The sequence below is a fragment of the Triticum urartu genome, chromosome 7 (assembly GCF_003073215.2).
Source record: "Triticum urartu cultivar G1812 chromosome 7, Tu2.1, whole genome shotgun sequence".
NCBI lineage: Eukaryota > Viridiplantae > Streptophyta > Magnoliopsida > Poales > Poaceae > Triticum > Triticum urartu.
Window position 1 is genome coordinate 15,072,691 of NC_053028.1, and position 17,112 is coordinate 15,089,802.

At 45.1% G+C, this 17,112-nt stretch overlaps 1 long non-coding RNA gene across 1 annotated transcript; it reads left to right on the plus strand.

Moving 5' to 3' along the window:
* Positions 1-11,795: 11,795 nt before the first annotated feature.
* On the plus strand, positions 11,796-16,331 carry LOC125523603. Its single transcript, XR_007290302.1, has 3 exons — positions 11,796-15,542; positions 15,934-16,012; positions 16,125-16,331. It is a non-coding gene; the product is annotated as an uncharacterized LOC125523603 (long non-coding RNA).
* Positions 16,332-17,112: the final 781 nt, after the last annotated feature.

Sequence of the window (17,112 nt, forward strand, 5' to 3'; positions counted from 1 at the left end):
CCCTACAAAATTTTGTGTGTGTAACGTTATATTTATAAATCTCAACCGTTCATATCTAAGAATTAATGGCTGTGAAAATTAAATATGTGTGGATGCCTGTGGTCGCTTGTTTTACTCTTGTCTTAATTATACTAGTAGAAGGCCCGTGCGTTGCTACGGGCCATCAATACATATTTGCCGGTTAGCCCGGAACAATCAAAAAGTAATTGAAATACACTTCACTTGGGATGCAACTTGATAAGAAATCTAATAGAAAGTTGTGTATATAGAGAGCAATAATCCAACTAATTATCTGTTACAGTACAATTTAAAATCAAAGATATCAAGAATGTGTTATGTTTACAAGTACATCTTCACTTTAATTTATTACTTCTGGGCTTCAGCATGTAATATATTTCCAGGTCTCGTTCAGGTAGCAAGATTTCTCACACAATATTATTTTTCAGAACCAGATAGACTCAGTAACAATCACAGTCAAAGAATGGTTACGTGTGGTGGAGAATCTCAGTAACATGATTTCTAGACTAAGTAACAATATTGTCTAGCATTCGAGTATCTTTGCTTTGACAATCAGCAGGTGCAGGATTTATTTAGGTGAGTGCAGATTTCCAAGTATCAGCACAAGAAACTCTTCAGTTGTAATACACTCTAGCTATGCCTGAAGCAAATAGGATTATTGGAATGGCTTGCTCAGTAAATTGTTACCCAAAGTATTGACCTTTGTCTATTTTGAACAAATAGGCTGGATAGATTAGTTAGTATGTTCCAAAATGTAAATAAGACCACATGTGAAGAAAATACTATTCAAACTTCTTTCTCCGATACTACAAGAAATTTAGCGCTCTCACATATATAAATGAATGCATTATAAGAAAGTTTATCCCAACCATGAGAGATTGAGATTTACTCAATAAGATAGCTAAAACTTATAAGCAACCATTTTAGAAATGTAATGAAGACCTAAAGTGCACACTGAAGTTACCTTTACGATGCTTTCTGCAGAGGCCAATCCAATACCTCCTTGAATTGTTTAGCCTAGTGCTGCTGGCCTATTTTCCTTCGTCCATATCACCCTGCAATGTAAGAAACCCCACTGGAAAATATAGATGTATTGGAAAATCATAATGTGAGCAGTTAGAATTTAGTAATGAACAATTAGGGTACTACATAATTTGCAATAGCTCATTACTACAGTATAGTACCATAACAAGACCTTAAGTTAGGCTAAAAATAGAGGAAATGCAGCATCGATGCCACTGTCGACAGTCAGGCTTCGGATCAAGAACTGCAAGCGGCCCAACAGTACTAATCAAATGCATTAAGGGAAATTTCATAGACTGTGATGTAGGTACTACTTACAGGATAAAATTGCATAATGTTAAATGTTTTGGTAGTTCCATCATCCAGAGATGTGATTGCGCAGTGCTCCTCCTCCAGAACGGGAGAACAAAAATAAACCAGAGATGTGATTGCGCAGAGGAGAAGTGGATGACACACTGACCTGATACGCCAGTATGCGTCTTTGCGACCATCAGCGGTTGCTCTAAGTCCCAATGTTCGGAACACCAAATCACTGTAAAATTATGATGTAGGAGAAGATTACACGATGGGATGCATGAGAAGTTGGAAGTTGAATATTCTTCATTGTAAGGATTGGTGAAAACGAACAGATGCATGACTGAATTTCAGAAACTGTAGCAACATGAGAAGCTAGAAAGCCTACAATTTGGGGAAGTGCATGGATGAACCCGGGTACATATGAACCCACTTTGAAAAACACATTTTGAAATACAAAAAAATTCTAAAAAAGGTGAGGGCGGACATCTCCATATTCTATGTGTGTGCAGAAAGTCTCACGGGAAAAACAACTTTTTTTGTAGCCTGTGCAAAAAAGACAAAATATTGTGCCGCAGAACACTATTTAGAAGCACTAAAATTTGTCTTTTTAAGGCGACAAAATAAAAATACCTTCTTTCATAAAACTTTGTGCCGCGGACATACTTTTGCAAACATGTATGCATAATATTTTGTTTAGAATTTTTGGGCATTACAAAACGCGTTAAAAGTACATTTTTGAAAAGCAGGTTCATATGTACCCGTGTGCAGGACGTGCTGACTCATACAATTTGGGTCTTCTCAAACTTGTTGTATCCACCGAGAAATTGTCAATTTGCCCTATGTTAAGGAAGTAGAATATGTGTCACTGGTCCAAGCAGTATACTCTGCGTTGTCTCGAGTGCTAGGCTGCTAGCACGACCAGCATGATTGCAGTTGCAGGCCAGATCGACGATCACAAAAAGTACTTAATTGTTTGTGTCCAACTTAAACCTAGAGCTAGCTGTTCAGTTCTGCCGAGACCGCAAAAACATGACAGTGCTTAAGAAACCACTAATTCTGATAATCCAGAGAGCAAACTGAAACAAGTGCGTCAGTGCTAGGAAAAACCTATATATATACTTGCAGATCTTAACATCAAGCCAAGAAGGTAGTGCTTACCATTGGGGTCAATCTTCTTCAAGAGGATAGCGGCCAAGAAATGCAAAAAAATAAATCAGCGCATTGGTCCTCCACTTTGTCCCGGCCAACCGAGCAGGCAGTGTTTTCCCCATATATGAATGGAAGAGAACAATGTACTCCCTCCGTTCCAAATTACTTGTCGCACGTATGGATGTATCTAGATGTATTTTAGTTCTAGATACATCCATTTCAGCGATGAGTAATTTGGAACGGAGGGAGTACCTGTTAATAAGATGATGGAGTTTTCGATCTAAGAGTGCGAACCTCCTGGACGTTGAGCTCCAGTCCAAGCTCCAGGAGCGGCAACAGCTGCAGGGACGACATCACTCCGCCACCATCACACGGCGCGGTCTCTGTGGAGCCGCATGTGCATGTCAGGCGCACTATGCTTATGGAATTCAGTGTCATACCAACAATCACCTCGGCTTGGGCGCCTTCCTACAGTTCCGCCATGAACTCAAACACCATGATCAGCTCGTCTCCCTCCTTGAGCAGCGTGATCTCAAGATCCCACTCGGGGACAGGGCAGTGGCGGTGACTATAATGTTTGTACGACCCCAGCGTCATACCGCAGGGTAGCTCCAGATTCACCACCCGACCCCTGGCCAAGAACTCGTCACAGCAAAGAATGCTCGAGTGCATGGCAGCACACACTTGCTCCATTGTGTCCAATGGAGTTACCAAGGTCACTGTGGGAGCCTGTAGGCCGGAGAAGACTACGAGTGCAACCTTGTATAGCAAGCCGCCACCGCAGTAAGAGTTGAGGTGCCCTAGGTCAAGCTCGGAGACGAACCCCAACAACACCAAATCTAGGGTCGCTGGTGGGCGCGCTTGGACGGGCACGTCGACGCGTTTCTCCCACAGTCGCCAACGTCGTCGAGGTGCGACGGCCAAGCCGCCATCGGGGGAGACACAAGAGACCCCGGGCCGCTAGAAAGAAAAAGAAAATCTGGGTGCACAGGTGGCCCGGACTCCCGGAGAGTAACAAGGAGGGGAGACGGGGGGCGGGACAAGGCATTGGATTGTGCTACGATGGCATTGGTGAAGGACTGCCAGGTTAGGAGGATCATTGATCTGAGGCCTCTCACCGTGCTTCCCCTCTGAAAGTATCAAGGAGGATGGGAGTAGGGGAGGAGATCGTCAGCAATGGAAAGGGAGGGGAAGGGGATTGACATCCGTATCTCTTGATTATTTTCCTTATATGAGTGCATGCGGGAGAAGGGAGAAGGGAAGGAGTGTCTTTTTTACCATATAATTACCATATTCGAAATTTCCTGAGTTATGTCCTTACCATACCTAGATTGATAGCCTTTGGGGTAATTTAAATTTATTACCATATAATCACTATATTTGGAATTTCCTGAGTTATGGCCTTACCATATCTGGATTGATTTATTACTATAATGATCATATTTGAGATTTCTAAGTTTATAGCCTTACCATACGTGGATTAATTGTGATTGATTACCATAAATACGTTGCGTATTGCCGGTCAGACGAGAAAAGAGGAAAACCGGTGGGAGAGGGGTGGTGGGTGATGGGACGAAAAAAACCAGACGAAAAAAAACCAGACGAAAGTGGTGGGACTATTCAACCAACTCGTTCATTAGGAATAGAGATAATAGTTTTACTTTTGTCTTAATTATATAATAGATTTCTGACTTTCTGAACACCAACTCAAAGTGATTATTTACTGCTGCAGTTAATATCGCTGATTGAAATTGGCCCTTAACCGATCTAAACAGGGAGTACATATTGTAGTAGGATCAATGGTATCTTGTTAGCGCTGCTGCTGTGGGATATTTTTCACGCTTAGTGGTTCACTGGTTTATGAACACCGACGAAGATAGCTTCATGGAAAGAAACATCATCCTTAACTCGGTAGCTACATCTGTCCAACGCGCCGGCGACTACTTCCCAATCAAAACTGGGCGGCGTCAGCAACATCTCAGCCAGAAAAAAAAGGCGACGCTAACAGGACAGACGAAAACGGTGGAGACGCCGTGCATCTATGCAAGGTGGGCGCGGTCTCTGGCGGCACCTCGGCCATATCTGGGCATTCCCGATGGCATCTTGGACAGAGAAGAAACTGAACATCCGCCGTGCACCGAACAGTGTTGCGGCGCGCTGCCGCTCTTCTCGACTCCATCTTCTTCTTCCTGCACTGCAGGGCAACCGGGACTCCAGGAGCGGCGCCACTACCCGCTGCTCTATCCTGCGCATGCCTTCAGGTCTGCACACATGGCAGGTAAGAGGTAAACTCATCCTCTGTCATGGGCTCATGGCCGCAATCGCAGGACCTGCCCTCGAGGGATCCTGATGGGTCCTTGAGCCCTCGGCATGAATAAGTATTCGCCGCTCAGGGAGAAGCAGCGAAACGCCACGAGGCTTTAAAGAGAGCTCGAGGTTACCTCTGCGCATAGCCCGTGCTCTTCGCCACTGACAACGGTGACCAAGGCCGACAGGGTGCTTGTTCTGGACGCCGAGTACCCACTCCTCTGCTCCCTAAGGTCGTCGAGCTTGTGCTTTGGGCCGTGCTCCCCGACGTCGTTGTGCAACAGGGCCGTTGCCTTGATGTAACTACACATGGAGTGGGCGGCTTCTTCAACGGTTAGCAATGACGCGGCATAGCTCGTAGAAGGCGCGTGGCGGCAGACATGGATGGAACGCCGAAGCGGCGTGCCACGGCGGTAGCGTGAGCAAGGAGGAGGAGGTCAAGCAGAGCCAGGGGAAGGAAGTACGATGTGGAGATGACGTAGGCGAGGGCGACGGCGTCTCCACGAGCACAGGGTGGTGCGGCTAGGGGGAGGAGGTGCGCCGGGGCCGGGTAGGGAGTAATGGAGAGTGGCGGCTGGGCAACCCCCGTCGTGCAGTGGGGAGTAGAGGAACCCTGACACCCTGACAGGCGGACACAAACTTGAATCAGGCGATCAGAGCCGCCGTCGGACCAACAACAGGTAGCCGCGCCGTCCTTACTCTTCCTTCTCTTCTCTCCATCTCACCTCGTCTCTTCTTCGCAGGAGACCGAGTCGCCATGGCCATGGAGCGCCGGTGGGCCCTTGCTCCGCGTAGTCGCTCCTCCTTGGTTTCTGGCGTGGGCGGTGGCGACATCGACGGGCCCTTGCTCTATGTACTCGCTCCTCCTCGGGCCGATTTGGTTCTTGACCCTTGTGGTTCTCAGGATAAATTGGACGGGCGCAGCAGCAGTTTTTGCATAGGCTTCTGTCTCTTTTTCTCAAGGAAAGAGGAATCTTTTAGGGGTATATTGGGAAAATGTATTAGTTTCTGTGAACAGGAACGTGGGCAGGTGGTACTGATCACGAGCCAGGCTATGGGCCGGATTGGCCCATCCAGCCGAGCGAGCCTGCTCGTGTAACTCCAGGCTTCCTGCTCGGGGACGCAGGCTAGTCACATACGAAAAATGAAGAAAGAAAACGTTTTCCACTTATGAAACGTTTTCCGGATTGACTAAAATAGGTACCGCTTGTTCAATAAATAAAATATATAAGGTGTTTTTGTAAAAATTCTGCGACGGTGAACCCGACAGAAGCCATGCGTGCTTTATTAGTAGGTAATAAAATAAAATAAAATAAAAGGTAAAATAAAATAAAACAAAACAAAATAAAATATAAAAAATATAAAAAGGTAAAGATAAAGATAAGATTTTCTGGATGGACAGAGAGGGCCCACATCAGATGTAGGAAATCACGGTGCACATGCGGAGGCAGAGGACGTTCATGGGCAGCGCCCCATAGAAGACATCAGCCAGTTGGGGAGAGCTCCATAAAAGGTGATGAAGAGAATACATATCCAGGGCCGGTCTTGAGATTTCGGGGCCCGGGGCGAAACTATAACTCGGGGCCCCTTATATAATAGAATATATAAATTATAGCAATGATAATTGGTACGAGATTTATAACAAGCTCACTTTCGCCCGTATACTTATCGCCGCAACTTGAACTATGACGTTTGGTGAGCGCGATCCTCTTGTGAGATCCACAAGTGTTGGCCCATGACGAGCTGTCATAATTCCCACACTGTGCTCGGATTTCCTTTGTCCGGATTTATTAGTCCTCTTCGGGTTTTAAGTCTACTTTTGACTAAAAAAATATGTGTTGTATATGATAAAATATAGATCATTGGAAACATTCTTAAAACACTAACCCAATGATAGTTGTTTGGCATATGGCTCATATTTTTGTGAGTAAAATTTGTAATCTACTTCAGGCTCAACATTCAAGGGGGGCTAATAAATTCAAACGGAAGAACTTTGCAGTGTCATTTAGAGCTGCCGTCGTGTTGTATTTGGATTCTAATTAATATACACAAATATTGAACGGTACAAATAGATACTTAGATAAACCAGAAAAGAATAATTTATAGGTTCAGTGATGCTAGATATGCATCGTGTATGCCAAAGTAAAATAGTTAGCCATATAAGTGAGAAATGTTATATGATGTACCTAAAATGGGTTCAATCAGCGCCGGTGATCGGACGACAGCCGCTCGAAGATCACGCAAAGTGGACTAGTGCCTGGCCATGGCGGGAGGCGCTCGACTATGTGCATTGGCTTCCAGCGATCAGGGCCCAGATTTGTTTTGCCCGGCATCGCCTTGGCGTCCCCCCATAATTGGCCTTTTGCCCAGATTTGTTTGCATCGCCTCGGCCTTGAGCAACCCATGGATTCAGCGATCGCTGCCGGAGAGAGAAACAGGAATACGATCTCAATTTGGAAGGAGAATGCAGACACGGAGTACATTGGTACATGACGACGTACTAGTTGGGGAATAGCTACGACAGAAAAAGGAAAGCTGCATCTGCGTTCGTGATTTGCATGCGAGATCGAAGGAAATTAAGATGCGTGTGCGGCTCTGTACATCCCTGCGACCCTGGCCTGCCTCGCTGGGCAAGGGCCCATGGGCTACGTGCATGCCATGGGAGGGGCCCCTTGACCATGGGGGCCCGGGGCGGTCGCCCCCCCTGCCCCCCTCAGGGCCGGCCCTGTACATATCCATATACACGTCCAGTCAATGAGGTCTCACAAAATTACCTTCGTTTGCCAGATTCGTGCAACAATCATCTATCATGTATGATCGTGCAATAAGTCCCCAAAAGCTGGCCAATCTAGGGTTAGGAGGTATCAGAAATAGAACTACATGATAGGGGTGGAACAAGAGTTGTCCGTCCTGGATGAATTGCAGCTGCTGATAGGTCTTCTGAAGGTTGCCTCACGCTGGGGCGATCAATACGCGCTGGGAGAGCCACACTTGGAGGTCGGCTGCCTGCACTTTCATCCTGTTTCGCGTTTTAAAGTTTTTAGTCTACACAACTCCTTAGCAATGCTGCCGTGACAGGTCAACAGCGCTGTTGGATGTCGTAACTGGAAGTCTCCAGCCACATTTCATCTCTGCGAGTCTCCTGCGTGGTCCATTTCAGGCGCCTTCGTCTGTTACCTCGGAGATGCCCTAACTTCCCAAAATACTTGATCATAAAAATTGCATTGACTGTGCCAAAACACTAATGTACCACAATTTATTTATCCACTTTAATGAAATTTCAACTTATCAACTATATGCTAAAAAAACAAATAGTTTATACAAAAATCTCCGAGTAAGTTCACAAAAAGCCTCAAATAATATCCACAGCAAAGCGCGATCCTTACACTTGTATTTACTAACAATGAAGAAAATAAGTGCTATTATATGATGCATGCATGTAGGGAAATGTTCACATATTATTCGATGGGTTAAGATTTATAAGTGTCTGATCACTTCTAACATTAAAAACGTATTGAGAATATTGACAGGTAAAACTAGTTCTCCCAACTTTGTGAGCCACTAAGGAAAAAAGGTTCAGACAATAGTTACACTATACGAGTAGCGGAGCTACATCAAAATGACTGGGCGGGCCGGCTTGAAGAAAGCCCAACGTTTTTTTCCTCCATGGCCCATTTCTGCCTAAATGCCCATTGGTTTGCAGCAAAACTGGGCGGGCCACAACCCAGTTTTGCTTGCACTAAGCTCCGCCAGTGTATACGAACCCAACATTATTACGTAGCACAACGATGATAATGTTGTTTTCGGTTACACACCGGTGCCCAAGTGCTGGGTTGGAAGCTACGACTCCAATGTCATCCACCAAATATGTTGGGTTTGTCCAATATTCACACTGAAAAGTATTCAGTTTCAGTCGATTCATCTGTCCCATGGCCTCCCTTCGCCCCGCCATCGTGTTCTTCTTCCTCTAACTCGGTCAAACCGCCGGTGGCCAACGACTCTAACACACACCGCCACACCTCCTGTCTTTCCCGAGCTATCCTTGTGGGGTCCTAATTCTAGAGGCCGATCCAGTCGACCAACCATGACATTTGACTAGAACTTTTCTTCTCCATAGGCAATGGATAGGGACCCTCGGCTAGATCATTGGTTGTGTGGATCTCCGTTATGCACTGAGTTCTCAAACTTTTTTTCTATGTTCTCATACCCGGTGTTGTTGACGTCCTTGGCTACCCACAATGGGAATCGGAACATCTCGTTCCGACGAACATTGTGACCCGAGGAAAACGTTCGTTGAGCCCGAACTTCTATCGGACCTTTCACCGTTGTGTCAAGATTAACTAGACGCCATACAACACCATATACTAGCAAGCGATTATTGCATCGACCACATGTTTGAAGAAGCCACCCTTACATCTAAAAATCAAGATCTTCGTGTGGCAGCTTCCACGGGATCGCCTCCCATCAGGGAGCAGAGATGGTCAAGCAGAATGGTCCTAGCGATGGTTTATTTCTCATTTGTGGTGTCCTATAGACTAGGACCCACATCTTTTTTTCGCTTTTCTACTGCCGATTTTCTTTGGTACTTTGTTGTCAGGCTATAGGGCCTAACTGGAACTCTGGACAATTTTGGGTGACAAAACACGGGCCAACCAGACTGGGAGGAAAAGACGTCTCTTATGACGACAATGACCTTCCTTCTTTGGACGAGGCAAAACAAAATGGTTATTGTGTGAGTTTTTCTAAGGCGGGCCACTGATGCTATATCCAAATTTCTAGCCGTTTGGCAACATTGGAACCCACTGTCTAGGTAGCGGGGTCTGGGCTTGTTTAGTAGCTTGATGGACGCGATGACTGTGGCAGCACGCTGACTTGGCCAACCTTAGATCCACTGAACTAACAACCACTTGGTGGCCTTTTTTTTCTTTTTTCAGAGAAAGTTTGTGTGGTTGCCCATATTTTTTTTACTTTCCTAGCACTTGAACTTTCTGTATGGACATGGTGATTCATTTACCTATAATGTCGTGAGAAATCCCGTTTCAAGAGGTAAATATCAAACTTATGCATTTAATCTGAGATAGTCAAATAATCTAGTACAAGATAGTGAATTTTAAAAAAGAAGCTTGCAAGGGATATAAAAATCATTGGTCATTATTAGAGGTGATTAGTAAGGGATAGTAAATTTAAGGGTCACTATGAGAGGGTGGTTCCCATTTTTTTGCGAAAACTCATATTGGTTTACTTGTTCCATACGGCAATTGCTTGCAACCCTTGAGGTTATTGATTAGCTGTAGCCCATGTTTATTCATAAATTTGTCTACCATTTGAACTTCTTTTCCAGTTAACTATATTTTTAAGACCATTATTTTTGTTAGTTGCACTAGTCATACAACTATAAGTAATTAAGATCCTTTTATAATTCCTAAAAAAAGATCCTATTGTAGGTTGCACTAGCTAGATGGTGAGAAAAACGCCAACCCTTCAGCCTCAAGTTGTGCTATTTTCCATTCGCCAGAAAAAGAGTGCTATCTTCCCTACCTCTACTTGAGAACATAATTTTCATAAATAAAATTATACTGATTTTTTGTTCTTAATTTGGCAAACACCATCTCTTGAATCTTCAACCATGAATACATATGCATTTTCTTCTTCGGTGACTCGCCCTTATTAACTTGCTATTTTATTCCCACAACAAGCATTGTTCAATTGTGTGCATTCATTATAGAATTGCTCTGTCCTGCTGAGGGACTTTTTGAATCACTGGATTTAAAACCCATACATGGAGGTTTGTTCGCTACATTGTTTTCTCAGATTAAAGACACGTACATTTAGGTGAATTGTGAAGGCCTACACCAGCTGCCATAAAAGCAATAGACATGCAGGGGTAGCAGACGCTGATGCGGCAGTGCTCTATAGGAGACATATACCTAACGCAAGGGAGCACATAAAACGCAAGAAAGAGCCTCTATGTTCATACATGTCAACCGGATGAAGTCACACAAAGTTATTCGATTGTCATATATTTTGTGCCACAATCAGCTATAGTTTGCCTTGGTGCAAAGAGTCCAGCAAAGCTGGTCCAATCTAGGGTTAAGAGGTATCAGAAATAAAACTGCATGTGTTGTTTGGCCTATAGGTCATACTCACTTGGAGGTCAACCCTCAAACCAGGGTGCGTAGTTGGCAACACTGTCCACACTGTAGTGCAGAAACATACCCTAGTGTCGGGAAAAGCAGTGAATGTTCCAGATTCAACATCAGCAAAATGATTCTAGGCGCCTCCTTTTTGTACAGGCCGCACTAAGGATGTCAATTTTACCCATAAGTATGGGTACCCGCGGATACCGTATCCGTATGAGCAGGGTATGGGCACACTTTTAGACCCATGGGTAGTACTCATACCCTACCCGTTAAGTCATGGGTAGGGTACGGGTATAATCTTGTACCCGCGGGTATACCCATACCCTACCCGCTTGTGAACTAATGTTAAGTTGTCGCCAATTAATCATTAATTTTTCATATGACTTTTCTACTCCTATTGACTTATGAGTATGTTGTACTCATCTATCTGTTACTGAGCTAATATTTTTTTTGTCAGATATGCTATCAATGAGTGTAAAAGTGTGAACAACTCGTGTGCTATTTGTTTTACCCGCTGGGTATCCAACGGGTACGTGTACCCGTCGGGTATAGGTATGAGTAAAGTTATATACCCATGGGTGCGTGTACGAGTAGGATTTTGTACCCATTGACTATACGAGTATGGGTATGGTATTGCTCTACCCTGCCCATACCCTACCCATTGCCATCCTTAGGCCGCACGTCCTCTCCTGGAGTGGAAAAGAAACTCCTCCCAAGATGTGCATCCTCACCCATCTACCATCATTGCGGGCAAACAGCTACTGCTACAACTCGTGCAACCATTACAATGTTGGGACTAATAACGATGCAGCGACATTGGCAAAAATCACCTAGTTAGGATTAGTGTTGACTAATTTAGCTGCTACATCTACTCATGTAAGCCTTAGTAATCAAGCGGCTGGATCAGAAGAAGTAGAACACCAGGCTCATCACGGGCCTGCTGCAATCGACCAGTGTCCCGTGTCTCTTGGATATACCTCTTCCGCGTGCATATACAGCCGTCAAGATCAATCAATCTGGCTAATAGGCTATAATTAGCAAGCAAGCTTATCACGTGAGTTCTCCAGGGTCAAGGCAACGAAAGCCAGCTTCACACTACTTGTTAACAGCCGAAAGCATAGGACATGCCAAGACCATCTGGAAACAACTAATTTTACAAGACCTTGATACATGTATTTCATTTCTCTACCCAACATCATCAAACTCAAAATTTTATAAAGAGCATCTACAGCCATAGACAGCAAATTTGACCCCTCAAACCTCCGCGAACGCACCCGAGCGCGTCTATGGGCATTGACTAGGCACGCCTCATATATTTCCTGCCACGGCCGCGTCCCTCATATCCAAAACCCCAAACCCATGCAACTCTACGTAAAGTGAACAAGATCAGCACATAGTTCATCCCATACAGTCGGATCATAGCTCGTCGCCCGACAAAAGGGTCATGATTCATGCACGGACACTGCAAATTCATGTACAAACTAGTAATAAAAACATAAATAAGACGTAGATAAAACATGGAAGGGCGGACGACATCACCATTTCCTCGCTGTCCCCTTCCCCTTGCGGTCAGCGGCGTGCCTGTGCCCCTCCTCCATGTACGCGTCGGCCTGCGGCGGTGCATCGTTGTCAGAGCTGGAGGTGTAGCCATCCTTCAGGTCGGAGACATCGGGGCGCGTTTGGCATGTCAACATCCGGAGCAGGTGGCCTGCTCCATCGCATGGCGGGCCACGTCCTTGTTTGCCTCGCACTCCGACAGCTCGATGGTGAGCCGGAGCGCGTTGACATTCTTGCAGCGAAAGCACCGCACATTCGTTTCTGCCATCGTGAGAGAGAGGCGGAGGTCCGACTCAAGGAGCGTCGGCTTGGGATCCTCCTGCACGCTCACGCGTGTCAGGCTCACGGCCGGCGCCTCCCCCGCTGTCGCCTCGCGGCAGGCTGTCCGTGCCTCCGATTAGGTAGATCAAACCCAAGCCCATTGCAAATTTTGGTCTCCAGTGCCGGTCCAACTAGTTGGTATGACGCCATTATGAGATATTCATAAAGATAGGTTTTCTATTTTTTTAGTTGTCATTTTGGTTGAATATAATTGTATATATAGTTTTGTAGTTGGCAAAGCCACAACATGAAACAAAGGTACTACTAAATCAACAAGGATCTACAAATGTACTGAAGTTGTAGTATACTGCAACTAAGATGTACCGGGAAGAAATTGGTTACAAAGCTTCAGTAATAGATACAAGGTATGCTAGTGTGCCACCAGGTTGATGAGCATATTTATGCCACCGAAAGTAGTAGGATACACCGGGGCATACACACTTATAAATATGTAAAGACGTCAGAATTATAAGACATGGATGCACCCTAACTTATGTAGTCTTGCCATAAGGTTATATTTTGCGTCGATAAATTCAGTGATTGTGCTTCTGTTTATAAGTAAAAACACTAAATATGTTTTGAGGATTAGGAGCCATCAAAGGAAAAGCCATTACCATGTGTGAGATCATGCCGATCAACCCTTTGAACTTATGCTCTCTGACCACCACCATGCCGACATGGTATCCCGAACACGCACTCGACACACCCTATGGAGAGGTTAGAGCGTGTCGCAGTAGTCCTAGACAGTATTTGTTCTGGAGGAAGCTCAGAGGTTGGCGGCGGTGTTATGGTGGCTCTCGAGAAAGAGCGTGACCATCTCCGACGTTTAGACAACGGCGAAAGAATGCATGGATCCAAACTAAAGCCGCATCACTGTTGGATACACACAGGAGAAGAACACACAGAGTCTCATGTACACGCACTTGTGATAATCTCATGTTCACTCTACACCAAAAATAAACAACATGTTTACAGAGCTTTATAACACAGCTCATGCACACACACGGCCAAGCCTAACAGTCTGATCCACTAATATTGGTCCACTACCCGCACTAGCATCCATAGCTTAAGTCACTTCCAAGTCCCTGGAGATCAGATCACTCGCTGCATGCCGCAACTAACTGCGCGGGCTTACATCTCCATGTCAATATCCTCTCTCGCACCCTCATCTAGTCAGCCCCGATCCCCGCTCCCAACCCCCGCCACTACAACAAAATAGGTATGTAGGGACGTTTTTGTGTCCACGCTTTTATCAACGTCTCATTATTCAAAATCACTTAGTGCATAGGGACGATTTCTGAGGCGCAAAGGACATCGTCCTTGGTTCCCATAGAAAAAAAGGATTCTGGTGGTTGAAAATATCTTGCGCCACCAGCCCACCACCACCACCCTAATCCCCCATCGTGCGAGATGGCCCAAGAAAGTAACTACCATGGAAAAAGGGTGCGATCTCTGGCCTCTAAAACTAGCGCCGCCATGCCACACCGCCGCTCTCTGCCAAGATCCTGCTCCTCCTCACCCCAGACTCGCTGTAGCAGGTCCACCCCCTCGCCCGTCGGCCGCCAACAGTAGGCTCGGGGACCCCGGCCTCCAGGCGGTGGCCCAGCCCCACTCCGGCGGCCTCGACCTGCAGCTCCGGCACACGATGCACTCCGGCTGAAAGGGAAGATGGCGGGTGGCGGAGTGGGCAACGGAACTGGACATCGCCATCTCCTCCTAGTGAGATCGTAGCGAGATACGACCCGACAGGAAGGTAGAAGAGGAACAAGATTGACGAGGAGGACGAAAGGTATTGATCAGTTAGGCGCTCGTTTATTTGTATGTTCGCTGTCCTTCTCTTCAGACTTTGATTCAGATCCACCTTTCTGTATGTAGCTGTTTTATTTGTTCGCCCACGGCAACAATGCCATCAGAGACTTAATTAGTTTATATAATCTTCGGGGGGAAATTGTATGCCCCGGTGACGACTCCTACCTGGCCCTCCATTTGCTCGCTCGGCATCCTCTATCTCTAAGAACCCGATGTCTTGCGACCAAAAAAAATCCAACAAGCGTCCTCGCCATGTGAAGCTCGTTTCCATCAGGTAGGCTGACCTCGTGCTTGACACTGTCGACCAGCAGCAAGGCGGCAAATTCATTTATATGTGAGTCGATCTACTTTTTTGTTTTAGTTTTTCTATCAATTCATTCCAAATAAAAAATTGGAGCCGCTCCCTTGATGCGTACTTAGTTGTGGAGGAGAAACTTGACATTGTACATTAGATTATCCTATTAAGATAGGACAACACTGCTTTGCCGGGTTTTTTTTCTGAACTCTCGTCTGTTTACTAATTAAACATGTAGACTTCCACTTCAATTTACACTACTACTTCAATTTACATATAGCTTTTTTCGTTGTTTACTCCCAAATTATTGGCACTCACATATGCAGGTGCTTCATAAAAAGCCTCTGATAATATCCTGATTGAATAGGATGGTCAGTGTTCTTAACACATTTTTCTTTTTCATGTAGTTAATAATAGTTGTGTATCAACTGTCAAATCACCTTCACCCCCTCCACTCCCATAACTAAAATTAAGAGCTTTGCGCCCACGTTCTAACATTTCTTAGAATTAACATGGCTTCTACTCTAAACAGAGAGATCAACTCACACATGCAGTTTCTCACCTGTAGAAACTTTTCTCAAGTTGTCAGATAAAGAGCACCGTGGATGGATATATTATCATGTTTGGTAAGATTTAATCATATCTGATAATGTAAAACATCTGGGTAACATGAGTTGCACTATGTCTAGAGCAGCTAAATGGTATCATTCTCGCTTATAATTATGTAGATATTGTGTTAGACTGAAGATTATTAATATGAACTACCATGAGAATTCAGTATTTTTATGGTAACCCGTTCCCTTAATAAGTAGAGCTAGTATTAAGGCTTAGAGACTATTAGTGTCAACAACCATTAGAATTCAGTCCATGTATGTTAAACTGCTGCTATTTCTTTACATATATACACTTTGTATGGTGAATACTTAGTTAGTTGTTATTTTTTCTAAGAAATACACTTGAAGCATTCTCACCTTAGCCAATCTATCGATGACATAATGATTTTTCTTCTTTTTACAGTATGTATCTATACTTCATATGGGCACATGAAATCTACACGGCAAGATTGAACTTCTGCAGTGCATGTTTACTCGATGTGGTATATGTAATACCGTTCTTCTCTGTTCTTATAGCTGTATGTTCAGCAAACAAAAACTTACTGATAGAAGTTCGAATAAATTTATTTATATCTCATTGGGCTTTCTTCGCAGAAAATCTTCTATGTGCGGAATTTGAAGGCAGTTGCCACAAGGATAAGCTAGAGAAGCAGAGAAAACAAGGAGCCATTGTTCCATTATCAACATGTAGAAACTAAAAATCATATAGATATGTTTCACCTAGTTTGCGCATGTAATTGTTAATAGGAGATGTGTACAATTGAGTTTGTAAACTACTACTACTCTGAGTAATACAATGTTATTATCTCGTGCCATGCCATACAAGTTTTGAATATTTTATGATATGTAAAAAAGAGTCGAATTATTTCATATGAGCAAGTAACTATATTAAGTGCAATTGATTAAAAAACACTTTATACAATAGGAAGAGAATATATGCAGTTGCATCTAGCATGAATTTACCAAAGCGTCCCTAGGGGTATAAAGATGCTCTCAAAATGTCTCGTATCCATATTGACACGCTTTATTAGGACATCTTAAAACGTCTCATATCCATGTTGACACGCTCTATAAGGACGCTCTTAAACCGTCTCATTGCCATGTAGACACGCTACCTCCGCGTCTCAATGGTCTTTGAGACGGTGCGTGAGGAGACGCTCGTAGGACGCTTTAATGAGCGACTCTAAAATCTGCTAGAGATGATTTAGTGCGTCTTTAACACCTACATTTAGCGCCTCTACATGGCATTTTTGTTGTAGTGGCGTCGCCCTCCTCTAGCGACACGGGGAGAAACCCTTGCCGCGTCGCCGGGGGTAGTCTCAACCTCCTCCCCCGCTGCGCCGCCACCGGAGGGGGCGCCGGCGAAGCCGGGCGTGCCCTGGGAAGGTGGCGACGGGGCAATTTCTCTCTCTGTCCGGGTGGACTTGGGCGGAGCTCGCGGCGGATTATGGTCCTGGTGGGGCGCAGCGGACGACAGTTCTGGTGGGGGGCGGCTGTCTGGCGTCAGGCAGCCCGTGCTGCTCGCAGGGCGGCGTCCCTCGCGCCGCAGGGCAGTCCCTGGATGGAGCTGGGTTGTAGCCTC